The 13,232-nt window shown below is 45.5% G+C and overlaps 1 pseudogene; it reads right to left on the bottom strand.

Moving 5' to 3' along the window:
- Positions 1 to 10,449: 10,449 nt before the first annotated feature.
- LOC123058071 (probable carboxylesterase 15) lies at positions 10,450 to 11,879 on the bottom strand (annotated as a pseudogene).
- Between the last annotated feature and the right edge of the window lie 1,353 nt (positions 11,880 to 13,232).

The raw sequence follows: 13,232 nt of genomic DNA, 5'->3' as shown, positions 1-13,232 counted from the left end.
AGCATGTTCCGCACATCCGCACGCCTCCTTTTGCACCGGTATCTCCATGAGCTACCGGAACCGGAATGTTGCCGTGGCACCATTTTTGTTTCGCCGCCGTAGCACCCTTTTTGTTCCGCCATGGTGACCAAATGCTTCATAACATGCTCATGTCAACATTTTCATAAAATTGCATAAAACTTGTATATGTCATCCGCATCATGATAACAACATTTAAAATGTTTAAACTTGTTGTTGCATTAAATTGCTAAATGCATATGGGGATTTACCGGATTTGTTGTTTTTATATCCGGCCCCATTTAAATTGTTTAGATGGTATAGTTTATATTATGCTTCACCTCTTGCCATGTTTAACAACAGTTAATATTGTTGGGTAGCTTAAACGAGAGATAACTAAATAATTGATGTGGTGTTCCGTCAACATGCACCTCGTTGCATATTGAGCTCCACTTAACTTGTAGTATTGTTTGTTGCACTTTGCCATGCCATGCCTCATTAAACCGGACATGCATCATACTTGTTTGTGCATCATGCCATGTTTATGTGATGTTGTTTACTATGTTGTTTGTTTCTTTCCGGGTTGCTTCTCTCGTTAGCTTCGGTTTCATTCCGGAGTTGTGAGGATTTGTTCGTCTACGACCGTTTGTCTTCTTCTTGGACTCGTTCTTCTTCCTTGCGGGATCTCAGGCAAGATGATCATACCCTCGAAATCACTACTATTTTTGCTATGCTAGTTTGCTCGCTCTTTGCTATGCCAATGCTACGATGCCTACCATTTGCTTGTCAGCCTCCCAAATTGCCATGTCAAACCTCTAACCCACCATGTCCTAGCAAACCGTTGATTGGCTATGTTACCGCTTTGCTCAGCCCCTCTTATAGCGTTGTTAGTTGCAGGTGAAGATTGAAGTTTGTTCCTTGTTGGAACATGGAGATGTTGTTCCTTGTTGGAACATGTTTACTGGTTGGGATATCACAATATATCTTATTTAATTAATGCATCTATATACTTGGTAAAGGGTGGAAGGCTCGGCCTTATGCCTGGTGTTTTGTTCCACTCTTGCCGCCCTAGTTTCCGTCATATCGGTGTTATGTTCCCGGATTTTGCGTTCCTTACACGGTTGGGCTATAATGGGAACCCCTTGACAGTTCGCCTTAAGTAAAGCTCTTCCAGCAATGCCCAACATTGGTTTTACCATTTGCACTAACAACCTACCACCTTCCCTTGGGTTCTGCAGACTCAAGGGTCATCTTTATTCTAACCCCCCCCCCGGGCCAGTGCTCCTCTGAGTGTTGGTCCGAACTAGAGCCCTGTGCAGCGCCCCCTCGGGGAAACTCGAGGTTTGGTTTTAGTTGTACGGATTGCTCATCTGAGTGTGCCCTGAGAAAGAGATATGTGCAGCTCCTATCGGGATTTGTCGGCACATTCGGGCGGTGTTGCTGGTTTAGTTTTACCCTGTCGAAATGTCTTGTTGTACCGGGATACCGAGTCTGATCGGAACGTCTCGGGTGGAGGTCTATTCCTTCGTTGACCGTGAGAGCTTGTGATGGGCTAAGTTGGGACACCCCTGCAGGGTATTATCTTTCGAAAGCCGTGCCCGCGGTTATGGGCAGATGGGAATTTGTTAACGTCCGGTTGTAGAAAACCCGAAGTTGACCTTAATTAAAATACATCAACCGTGTGTGTAACCGTGATGGTCTCTTTCCGGCGGAGTCCGGGAGGTGAACACGGTGTTGGAGTTATGCTTGACGTAGGTTGCTATAGGATCACTTCTTGATCATACTTTTATCGACCGTGCTTTGCCTTCTCATCTCGCTCTCTTTTGCGATTGTAGCCACCATATATGCTAGTCGCTTGCTGCAGCTCCACCTCATTACTCCATCCTTCCTATAAGCTTAAATAGTCTTGATCTCGCGGGTGCGAGATTGCTGAGTCCCCGTGGCTCACAGATACTTCCAAAACCAGTTTGCAGGTGCCTATGTTACCGTGCAGATGACGCAACCAAGCTCAAGGAGGAGCTCGATGAAGATCTTGCCCTTTGTGTTGTTTCGTTCTAGTTGATCAGTAGTGGAGCCCAGTTGGGGTCGATCGGGGACCTTTGTCGCATTTGGGGTTCTTCTTTTATTTTGGTTCCGTAGTCGGACCTTGATTGTATCTGGATGATGTAATGCTTTATTCATGTAATTGTGTGAAGTGGCGATTGTAAGCCAACTATGTATCTCTTTCCCTTATGTATTACATGGGTTGTGTGAAGATTACCTCACTTGCGACATTGCTTTCAATGCGGTTATGCCTCTAAGTCGTGCTTCGACACGTGGGAGATATAGCCGCATCGAGGGCGTTACAAGTTGGTAATCAGAGCCTTCCCCGACCTTAGGAGCCCCACTGCTTGATCGTTTTTAGCGGCCGAGTTGTGTCTAGAAAAATATTTTGAGTCATTTAGGATTATATATATCGGAGAGTTAGGAATTCTTTTTACTCCCCAGTCTCTTCATCGCTCTGGTAAGGCATCCTGACGTAGAGTTTTGACTCTTCTCTTCTCAAATTTCACTAAAAAAATTTAGGATCACGCGGGTATCTTGGAATCGTTCCGATGGTTTTATGATGAGAACATTGTCTTGGTGCCTCCTGTCAGGGGTTTAGTGGAAGTGTCCCGGGGAGTTGAGCTCTGAGGTGTTGTCGTCATAATTTTATCGTTGCAGTTCTGGAATACCTGAGTTTAGTACGCCGACATCGAAAATCTCTTTTATGCAGTTGTTGGTGAGATAACCCCGATAACCCAGTACTGAGGTGAGTACGGGAGTATTGCCATGACTTGTATAACGGTTGCTTTTCAAAGGTTGAGGTAGATGATTTCCGAAGGTTTCTTGGTTATGTGTTGAAGGATGGATACAGCTGGATGTAGGATTTGTTAGTTTTGGGTGAGATATTATGCTTCCCCTGTATCCCCAACACCTGATTGCATAACCGGAAAATTTCGGGAGTTTCATAGGTGGGAATTCAAGTAGCTCTTAGGATATCTTTCCGACAGATGTATGATATGAAATTGGGGTTCGACGTCTAGTGGTCCGCCTATTCACGGTCGGTTTTACAGTGGTCTCGTTGTGTCTTAAAGAGTCCTTGGCTATGCCGACTCGGGGACGCTTCGTATGTCATGTGCACTGCCTTGTACATGATGGTGCTGTACGATCGAGCCCGTGTAGGCCCCACCACGAAAACTTCGGACGAAATCTCTATCATATGTTTGTTCTGGCTTATTTTGCAAGCCAATCCTTTGTTTTGTTTTGAGTTGTGGTATTCGAGTTGCTTCGAAGTCAAATGTTGATTCCATACCTTTTCCAAATGGTGTTCTCATATTCCTATGTGAATACTAATCCTTCTTGATCATCGAGTCTGTCTTGTCAATCCTTTTTTTAACCGGTGTGTCTCTCCTCAAGTGGATCCGTTCACGTCAACATTTGCAAGATCATTTATCACTTCTTCTCAACGGTGTTTGTTTCATCCGTCTCCAAGTTGCCTTTGTTTTTCCCACCCTCCCTCCCTTTTGTTTTTCTTCAAGGACTAAGATTTCTTCTTCAAGTATCCATTTTATTGATGGGAAGTTTCTCCATTCTTTTCCGTCAATGTTCTTATCCGGTGATTCTCATGAAGATTCTAATGGAGCTTCAAGTTCGTCATTCCTCGTTCTTTTCTTCTCCGGTGGATTTAATTCAAGCTTTGGTATTAAGCATACTCCTTTTCTTTTTTTCCAATGCTTTTCTTATGCCGGTGCACCTCTTAATCATCCATCTCTCGCTATTAAATTGTTCCGGAGTGCTCAAGATATCTCGAAGATTCGTGTTTCCACTCTGCATTCGTTCAAGCTCTTTCGAGATTGGTATCTCATTCAAGTCATTTAATTCAACCGGTGCAACATCTCTTTTAAATCTTTTCAACGGTGTTCTTTTGAGTGGGCCCTAACCCACAGGTCTTTTCCCAGGATCTTACCTGACTCTTCTATTTTCCCAGAGCTATCCTAAATTCTTCTCCAAGTTTGACGTAAGAATGAGTTATCATTAGTCAAATGCTTTTCTCCAAGATCTTTCAAATTCTTTTCATAGTTGGCTCAACCTCTTCGCTTTTGATTCTTCCGGTGTGCCTCAATAATTCTTGGTGGTGTTTCTCGTTGTCATTCTCATCATTTGAAGACCGAAGAAGAGTTTCTCTTTAATCTTGCTCTATTCTCTTCAAGATTCATGGTGCTAGCTTGTTGCCATCCTCTCATAATTGTTTTCGATTGTGAGAATCTTTTTCACCCATCAGGAGATATTCAAGAGTCTTCTCAGTTTGTCATCCGGAGTCCATCAATTCAGGTTTATTCATTCTCAGCCGTCAGTTATCATTCTCCTATCTTGCCGGTGCATCTATCGAATATCCTCTAATCAGTTCTTGATCTCTTTGTTCTCATGTATCTAGTTTGTCTCAAGCACCTTCGTTCATTTGCTAATTCTTACCGGTGATGCACCCCTACTTCGATCATTTTCAATTCTTACGGTGGTTCTTTCAAGATCTCTCTTCCTTGTTCATCATATCAATTCATTTGTTGTTCCAATCCTACCGGTGGTTCGTTGAAGACCTTCTCAAGTTTACGCTATATCTCTTTTAATCCTTTCTACGAGAATAAGTAGTATGCCAAATCCGTTGATTGTCATCAATTTAATTGGTGAAGGATAAGCATAACATAATTCTTATTCTTGTTCATCCAAGTGATTAATTCTTTATTCCGGAGGCCCTTAAAATTCTCGGTTTCATTTGTTTCATCTTCTCTTTTTCCCGGAGTTCCAAGCTCTAATTATCACGGAGATCCATCTAAATCATTGCAAGGATTCACCTTGTGTTTTCAATTTCTCTTTCTTTTCATTCCTTTTGTTTACCGGAGTTCTTCATGGAGGTTCTACATGATGGTTCATCAAGGATTTAATTCCCTTCTCAAAGTTTTCATCGAGATTCTTTCCTAAGGAGCTCAAGCTTTCTTCATATGGTAATCCGGAGTGCAATTCTTTCTACCATATTTTGGAGGTGGTATTATGTCATTCTTGATAATTTGAGTTCATGTTCCATGATTCACATGTTGTTAAGAATGAGTTATTTTTAAATCCATCAACCTCGTTGTTGGAGTTATCTTGTGTCATATTTCACCTAAAAGCCTTCCATTGGGAATGTTGCTATTTGTGGTGCTTGCCAATGATCCAAGTTATCTCTTTATCATCTTGGTGGAAGAAGTTTTCATCTCTTCGTTGATCTCAAGCAAGCAATTGTTTCCGTTAGTGGCCGGTTGTCACCTCATAATTTTGAGATGTTTTCCATAAGCCCACTACAAGCTTGTGCTTTTCGTTGTTGATTTTCCAACAACTCCGTTCAATTCTTCTTTGCAAGGATGCTTTCCAAACTCATTTGTGGCAGAAGTTGGCATTTTCTTCTCCATTCTGTTATTCCAATGATATATCTTCTATTATTTCTTTCGGAGGCATTGTGACGTTGCTCTTTTCACTCACCATCTCGATTCGTGAGGATCGTGTTCTTTTCTTGCTTATCCATTTAACCGGAGTGTCGTGTTTTCATTCGAGTTCTCTAATCTTATCAAGTTTTCCCTCCTTCCTCAACTGGAGAGCTGTCTGAAATCCTTCTTACCCATTGTGCCATTCTTTCAATAGTTCCGGAGGCAGTGTGTTGTTGATTTCATCAAGTAACATCCCATCTTCTCAAGTTCATGTTCTATTCCTTCCATGTTCAACCGGAGTACTGCCCGAATTCTTCCCCTCTCATCTTGTTTTAACCGGAGTGGTTTCGAATTCTATCTTGTCCATTAAACTCTTGATTCATGTCTTTGCAACCTTCAAGTTCTCGTAATGTTCCTTGTTCCTCTTTCTAACGGATTGTTTGCAATCTCGTTCATCTCCTTTGTATTCTTTCTTTCAATTTGTTCAACCTCTCAAGGTTCTTTGGTTTCACTCATTGGTCAAAGAAGCAACTTAGTTTTACCTCTTCTCTTCCTCTTCCATTTCTCTCCGGTGCCATCCTAGATCTCGGGACGAGATCCTCTTGTAGTGGTGGAGTGTTGTAACGCCCCGAGACCGACGCTCCAGAAGACTTCCAGCTATTCCGAGTTTCGTCGTGTGATTTGTTTTGTTTGCATTCATCTTGCATCATTTGCATTGCATCATGCCATCATGTCATTTTTTTTAAAACTCAACTAAATAAATTGCATAGATCTTTTGATCTATTTAAACCGAGGGAACTCACATGGTGACTTCTCTTTATAACATACCCTCCCGATATTTAGGGAGCTATATTATAAAATATTCCATTGTTTTGGAATCACCTTAACAAACTTGCAAAATATCCCAATGCCTTTGTTATCTCAATTCTTGGTCTCCAACCTTGCCCATAATTTCTTTCTTCATTTTCCGGAGCTCCACCAAAAATCCGAACATTTTTGGACGTTCCCAAACCTCACTTCCTATTCAAACCATTTGAATTAATTTCAAATGAGTTTGAATTTAAATCTTTCGGTCATGCCCACTTCTATTTTTCCTGGATCAAACTCATTTTTGCGAGTCCGGAAAAATTATCCCCATGTCCTACTTCTTCCCCTAACCCCTCTTTCTTTTCTTTCCTATCTCTGTTTTGTTTTTATTTTCTTTAGAGAGGGAGAAGAGAGCCAGCCCAGCCGGCCTTGGCTGCTTAGGCCCGGCCCATCGTGCAGCTAGCCCAAGGCCCAGCCGGTGCCCCTCTAACCCTAGCCGCAGCGCCCGCACCCCATCTCTCCCCTCGTTCCCTGCCAGCGCCGCCTACACACGCATCGAGCAGGGAGACGAGCTCCCTGCGCCCGATCCTCTCGCGGCCGCTCCCCTTGATCCCCTCTCCTCCCTCCTTGTCCGATCTCATCTCCCTCGCTCTCTCCCTCCGCACGCAGCGCCCAGCGCGCAGCTCTCCCTCCTCCCTCATCTCCCTCGCAGCCTCTCTTCCTCCCCAGCGCCGCGGCCTCGCCCTTCCTCCTCCTGCATCGAGCGCCCCCGCTCCTCCTCGCCCTTCTCCTCGCTCCGCCTCATCCCTTCCCTGCGCCCGTGCCCCTCCTTTGCCAGCCTCCGCCTGCAGGAGCAGAGCCCCGAGGTCGCGTCCCCGCCGGCGACCTCTCCTGTTTCGCTGTCGCTCAGGCCCATTGCGGTGCCCTGCGTCGCCGGAGCCCTGCGCCAAGACCTCCCCTGCCTCGGTTCGGTCCTCCCCGCGCCTAGTCCCTCTGCTGCCCCCTGCTTCGTGCCTGCAGAAGTCGTCCTCCACGCCCGCAGGAGCGCCAATGCCACCAGGACGCCGTCCCGCGCCCAAGGCCCAGGCGTTCTAACCCTTGCACATCACTGTTGACCCGAGGAGACCACCGCCAAGTTCCACCAAGCCGGTCGTGTACGTCTACCGTCACCGTGGGTTTTCATCAAGTTCGGCTACAGCACAAAGATACGTGCAACTACGTGGATTCGCCGAGTACGACTACTCATGGGACCCGTCAAGTTCATCTACGGGAGCCCGAACGACTACATTCGATGTGGATTTCGTCAAGTACCCCTTCGGATATGCCAAGTTCGACTACATGATGCGTCAAGTACCTCTACCGTCGGCTCGAATACCGTGGATGCGTCAAGTTCCTCTCCGAACGTGTACCACGACTTCCACTACGTCGTGTACGACTACTTCCCACGACGACCCGTGAACGACTACCTCCACTACGGCCCGTGAATGACTACTTCCCTCGATGACTCGAACCGCTCCGAAAACGCACGCTTCGAAGGTATAACGCCGAGACGACGCCCGTGACTTAATGCATGTGTTGTATGAGATGCTCGAGTTTTGCACCGTGATCGATCCTTGCGATGCACCCTATGTTTGCACCGTGCCCGTTTGCTTCATGCACGTCCCTCCTCGTTCGCCATGCCGATGAACCGTGGGAACCCGGTAACCGGGATCACCCCACCATCTCTAGCATGTTCCGCACATCCGCACGCCTCCTTTTGCACCGGTATCTCCATGAGCTACCGGAACCGGAATGTTGCCGTGGCACCATTTTTGTTTCGCCGCCGTGGCACCCTTTTTGTTCCGCCATGGTGACCAAATGCTTCATAACATGCTCATGTCAACATTTTCATAAAATTGCATAAAACTTGTATATGTCATCCGCATCATGATAACAACATTTAAAATGTTTAAACTTGTTGTTGCATTAAATTGCTAAATGCATATGGGGATTTACCGGATTTGTTGTTTTTATATCCAGCCCCGTTTAAATTGTTTAGATGGTATAGTTTATATTATGCTTCACCTCTTGCCATGTTTAACAACAGTTAATATTGTTGGGTAGCTTAAACGAGAGATAACTAAATAATTGATGTGGTGTTCCGTCAACATGCACCTCGTTGCATATTGAGCTCCACTTAACTTGTAGTATTGTTTGTTGCACTTTGCCATGCCATGCCTCATTAAACCGGACATGCATCATACTTGTTTGTGCATCATGACTTGTTTATGCTTGTGTTGTTTACTATGTTGTTTGTTTCTTTCCGGGTTGCTTCTCTCGTTAGCTTCGGTTTCGTTCCGGAGTTGTGAGGATTTGTTCGTCTACGACCGTTTGTCTTCTTCTTGGACTCGTTCTTCTTCCTTGCGGGATCTCAGGCAAGATGATCATACCCTCGAAATCACTACTATCTTTGCTATGCTAGTTTGCTCGCTCTTTGCTATGCCAATGCTACGATGCCTACCATTTGCTTGTCAGCCTCCCAAATTGCCATGTCAAACCTCTAACCCACCATGTCCTAGCAAACCGTTGATTGGCTATGTTACCGCTTTGCTCAGCCCCTCTTATAGCGTTGTTAGTTGCAGGTGAAGATTGAAGTTTGTTCCTTGTTGGAACATGGAGATGTTGTTCCTTGTTGGAACATGTTTACTTGTTGGGATATCACAATATATCTTATTTAATTAATGCATCTATATACTTGGTAAAGGGTGGAAGGCTCGGCCTTATGCCTGGTGTTTTGTTCCACTCTTGCCGCCCTAGTTTCCGTCATATCGGTGTTATGTTCCCGGATTTTGCGTTCCTTACACGGTTGGGCTATAATGGGAACCCCTTGACAGTTCGCCTTAAGTAAAGCTCTTCCAGCAATGCCCAACATTGGTTTTACCATTTGCACTAACAACCTACCACCTTCCCTTGGGTTCTGCAGACTCAAGGGTCATCTTTATTCTAACCCCCCCCCCGGGCCAGTGCTCCTCTGAGTGTTGGTCCGAACTAGAGCCCTGTGCAGCGCCCCCTCGGGGAAACTCGAGGTTTGGTTTTAGTTGTACGGATTGCTCATCTGAGTGTGCCCTGAGAAAGAGATATGTGCAGCTCCTATCGGGATTTGTCGGCACATTCGGGCGGTGTTGCTGGTTTAGTTTTACCCTGTCGAAATGTCTTGTTGTACCGGGATACCGAGTCTGATCGGAACGTCTCGGGTGGAGGTCTATTCCTTCGTTGACCGTGAGAGCTTGTCATGGGCTAAGTTGGGACACCCCTGCAGGGTATTATCTTTCGAAAGCCGTGCCCGCGGTTATGGGCAGATGGGAATTTGTTAACGTCCGGTTGTAGAAAACCCGAAGTTGACCTTAATTAAAATACATCAACCGTGTGTGTAACCGTGATGGTCTCTTTCCGGCGGAGTCCGGGAAGTGAACACGGTGTTGGAGTTATGCTTGACGTAGGTTGCTATAGGATCACTTCTTGATCATACTTTTATCGACCGTGCTTTGCCTTCTCTTCTCGCTCTCTTTTGCGATTGTAGCCACCATATATGCTAGTCGCTTGCTGCAGCTCCACCTCATTACTCCATCCTTCCTATAAGCTTAAATAGTCTTGATCTCGCAGGTGCGAGATTGCTGAGTCCCCGTGGCTCACAGATACTTCCAAAACCAGTTTGCAGGTGCCTATGTTACCGTGCAGATGACGCAACCAAGCTCAAGGAGGAGCTCGATGAAGATCTTGCCCTTTGTGTTGTTTCGTTCTAGTTGATCAGTAGTGGAGCCCAGTTGGGGTCGATCGGGGACCTTTGTCGCATTTGGGGTTCTTCTTTTATTTTGGTTCCGTAGTCGGACCTTGATTGTATCTGGATGATGTAATGCTTTAGTCATGTAATTGTGTGAAGTGACGATTGTAAGCCAGCTATGTATCTCTTTCCCTTATGTATTACTTGAGTTGTGTGAAGATTACCTCACTTGCGACATTGCTTTCAATGCGGTTATGCTTCTAAGTCGTGCTTCGACACGTGGGAGATATAGCCGCATCGAGGGCGTTACACGACGCCTGCTGAAGAAGCCATGGTGATGATAATATGCGGTTCTAGGGTTTTGGTTTGTGGCTAGATGTATGAAAAGAGGTGGCTCTGATACCATGAAAGATAATAAGCGTTCCTACTCTTTTAAGGGGAGCCGCGTCTCGTATATATTGATGTGTGGCAGAAGCCTTGCCTTGGCGTACAAGATAAGAAGAAAGGAGTTTGAGTAGAACAAGGAATAGGAAGAAGGTTAGGATTACAACGGATTACAGTAATATTCTCTAACAAATCCCAGATTCCCAGTGCGGTTCTGCTCGTTTATATTTTAAGAACTGGCATCAAAATGCATCACTAGGTTCAGTAACTGGATTTCCATGCCCATGCAACAAGCAAGCATCAGTCAAATCGCAACACATCACCGCTCAGTTGCCGCTGTAGACGAACCGCTTGATCACCCGCAGCAACTCGTCGGCCGCCTCGCCGAAGGGCTGCCGGACGGAGAATCCATGCTGCTCTCCCTCGAACTGGACAACCTCGACGGCCTTGCCCATGTCCTTCAGCCTCGCCCCGTACCCCAGCACGCGGTCGCGGAGCACGTCGCTCAACGGCGCCACGACGAGCGCCGCCGGGAGCTCCACCGGTGCGAGGCTCGGGCTCTTCGGGCCGAACGGGTTGGCCAGCGGGTGGTCCAAGCTAGCCCCCACCGGCAGCGACATGCGCCAGAGCTGGTCGGCCATCGCGGTCGTCAGGGACACGCCCGCCGGCGGGTCAGCCTCCGTCGCCGTGCGCTCGGCCCCGGCGAAGAACGCGGAGAGGAGGATGTACCCGACGACGCGCGCCGGGCTGACCGCGATCTGCCCCGACGCTGCGCGGACCGTGACGTGGTGGGCCAGGTTGGCACCCGCCGAGTTGCCGGAGAGGAACGTCCGGGCGAAGTCGGCCGAACTCCGCGAGCCACGGGTCGGCGCCGGCGCCAAGCTCGGCCTGGCCGCGCAGCCAGGACAGGAAAGCCGCGCCGTCGTCGATGGCCGCGGGGAGGCGGTGCTCGGGGGCGAGGCGGTACTGCACGGACAGCACGACGGCCCGGATCTCGGCTGCGGCGCGGAGGCAGAACGAGTGGAAGTTGGGCTCCGCGAAGGAGCCGAGGCAGTAGCCCCCGCCGTGGAAGTACACCAGCACGGGGAGCTTGCTGCCGCCGGCCACCGACGACGCCGGCCTGTACACGCGGACACTAAGGCCGTGCGCGGCGTGGTACAGGACGTCCTTCCACTGCACGCCGGGGACGTCCGGTAACGGCTCGTTTGACCGGAGGACGGCTTCGTCGCCGCGGACGACGGAGCCGTCGCTGAGGAGCTGGACGACGCCGAGGAAGTCCTCCACGACGCGCGGTGCCGTGCCGCCGGACATGGTGTGTGGCCGTGAAGTGATCGATCGATGCCGTCAGATGAGATCTATAGCAGCTGGCGAGCCTTTCCTGCTTGTTTTGTCGACGGGGACGAGGACCGGCGAGAGACTTTTTTGGGGTGCACGTCTCTAGCCTAGCGGCTCAGCCACCTACCGGTGTGCTCCGTGCCAAATCCACAATAAATGCACTTCTACGATGCACACTACGCACTAGGCAGCATACTTCTACCGCTGTGCTTTTTATTTCTTTTGAAAAATACAGTATTTTCGTATATATTAGGAATATTTTTATGCTTTTAATATTTTTCAAATACATGATTAACATATTTTCTAAATGTACCATTTGATGTCTAGTTTTTTCATGCATATTGTACATTATTTTGTGTAGATAGGGAACATTTTTCTAGACATTTAATACATGATTAACATTTTTTAAATACACATTTTGACATATTTTTTCTCACATATATTTGCAAATTTTGTCTATACATATAAAACAGTTTTCTATACATGTTTTACATTATAAATTACATTATTAACATTTATCCAAATATATCTTTTGAAGTATACTTTTTTCATACACAGTGTACATTTTTGTATACACCTAATTTTTTTTAATACAAGTTAACATTTCTCAAATAAACGATTAATATTTTTCCAATGACATATTTTGAAATTTTTAATACATGTTAAACATTTTTGAAATAAATGCTGAATTTTGCATTTTTAGAAACAATTCTAACATTTTTTATAATGAATATTATTTCAAAAAGGGTCACTTACACAGTATATTTTAAATACATGACAATTTTTTTGAATGATACGGAAACTTGTTTTTTATTATACAAACATGTCTGTAACATTGTATACACATTATAAAAAAATGTCGTAATTTTTTTGGAATGCGGAGCAGTTTTTATTTGTCATGAACATTTTTGTATGCTATAAATTCTTTAAAAAATTGCGCAAACATTGTTTTCTACTAAGTTACATTTTTGGAACTTGAACATTTTTTATAGTAAAAAATCATTTCCAATTTAGAAACACAACTAAAACTAATAAAACCAAAATTATATGTGCTAGGCAGCCAGTGCTCCTCCCCCGCGAGCGCGGCTACTGCAGGTGACGTTGTGCTCTGTAGCAATACATGGCCGATGCTTATAGTGTCCAATACAAGGAACACACTAACCTATAAATTGGGCGATCCCATTAGAACTGATTGGCCGTAATATTTTCCTTTTACTTTCCCTTTTTTATTTGTCTTTCTTTCTTATTTAACTTTTGATATAAAGATTAACTAAATGTTTATGTAATTTCAGTTTCTTGTCATATATAAAAATCACATAGTAAAAATAATATTCACACATTTTAAAAAAAAATGTGAAACGGAAAAGATATATTCATGAAATTTATAGAAGTGTTTGATCTTACAAAAAAATAGCACATTTGAAAAATCTTCATGTAGTTAAAAAAGTGTTATAGCGTGTCAAAGTTGC

This window comes from Triticum aestivum, chromosome 3A (genome assembly GCF_018294505.1).
Source record: "Triticum aestivum cultivar Chinese Spring chromosome 3A, IWGSC CS RefSeq v2.1, whole genome shotgun sequence".
In the NCBI taxonomy this organism is placed as follows: Eukaryota; Viridiplantae; Streptophyta; class Magnoliopsida; order Poales; family Poaceae; genus Triticum; species Triticum aestivum.
The sequence above is the reverse complement of the archived record's forward strand: the minus strand, read 5'-3'. Positions and strand labels throughout refer to the sequence as shown.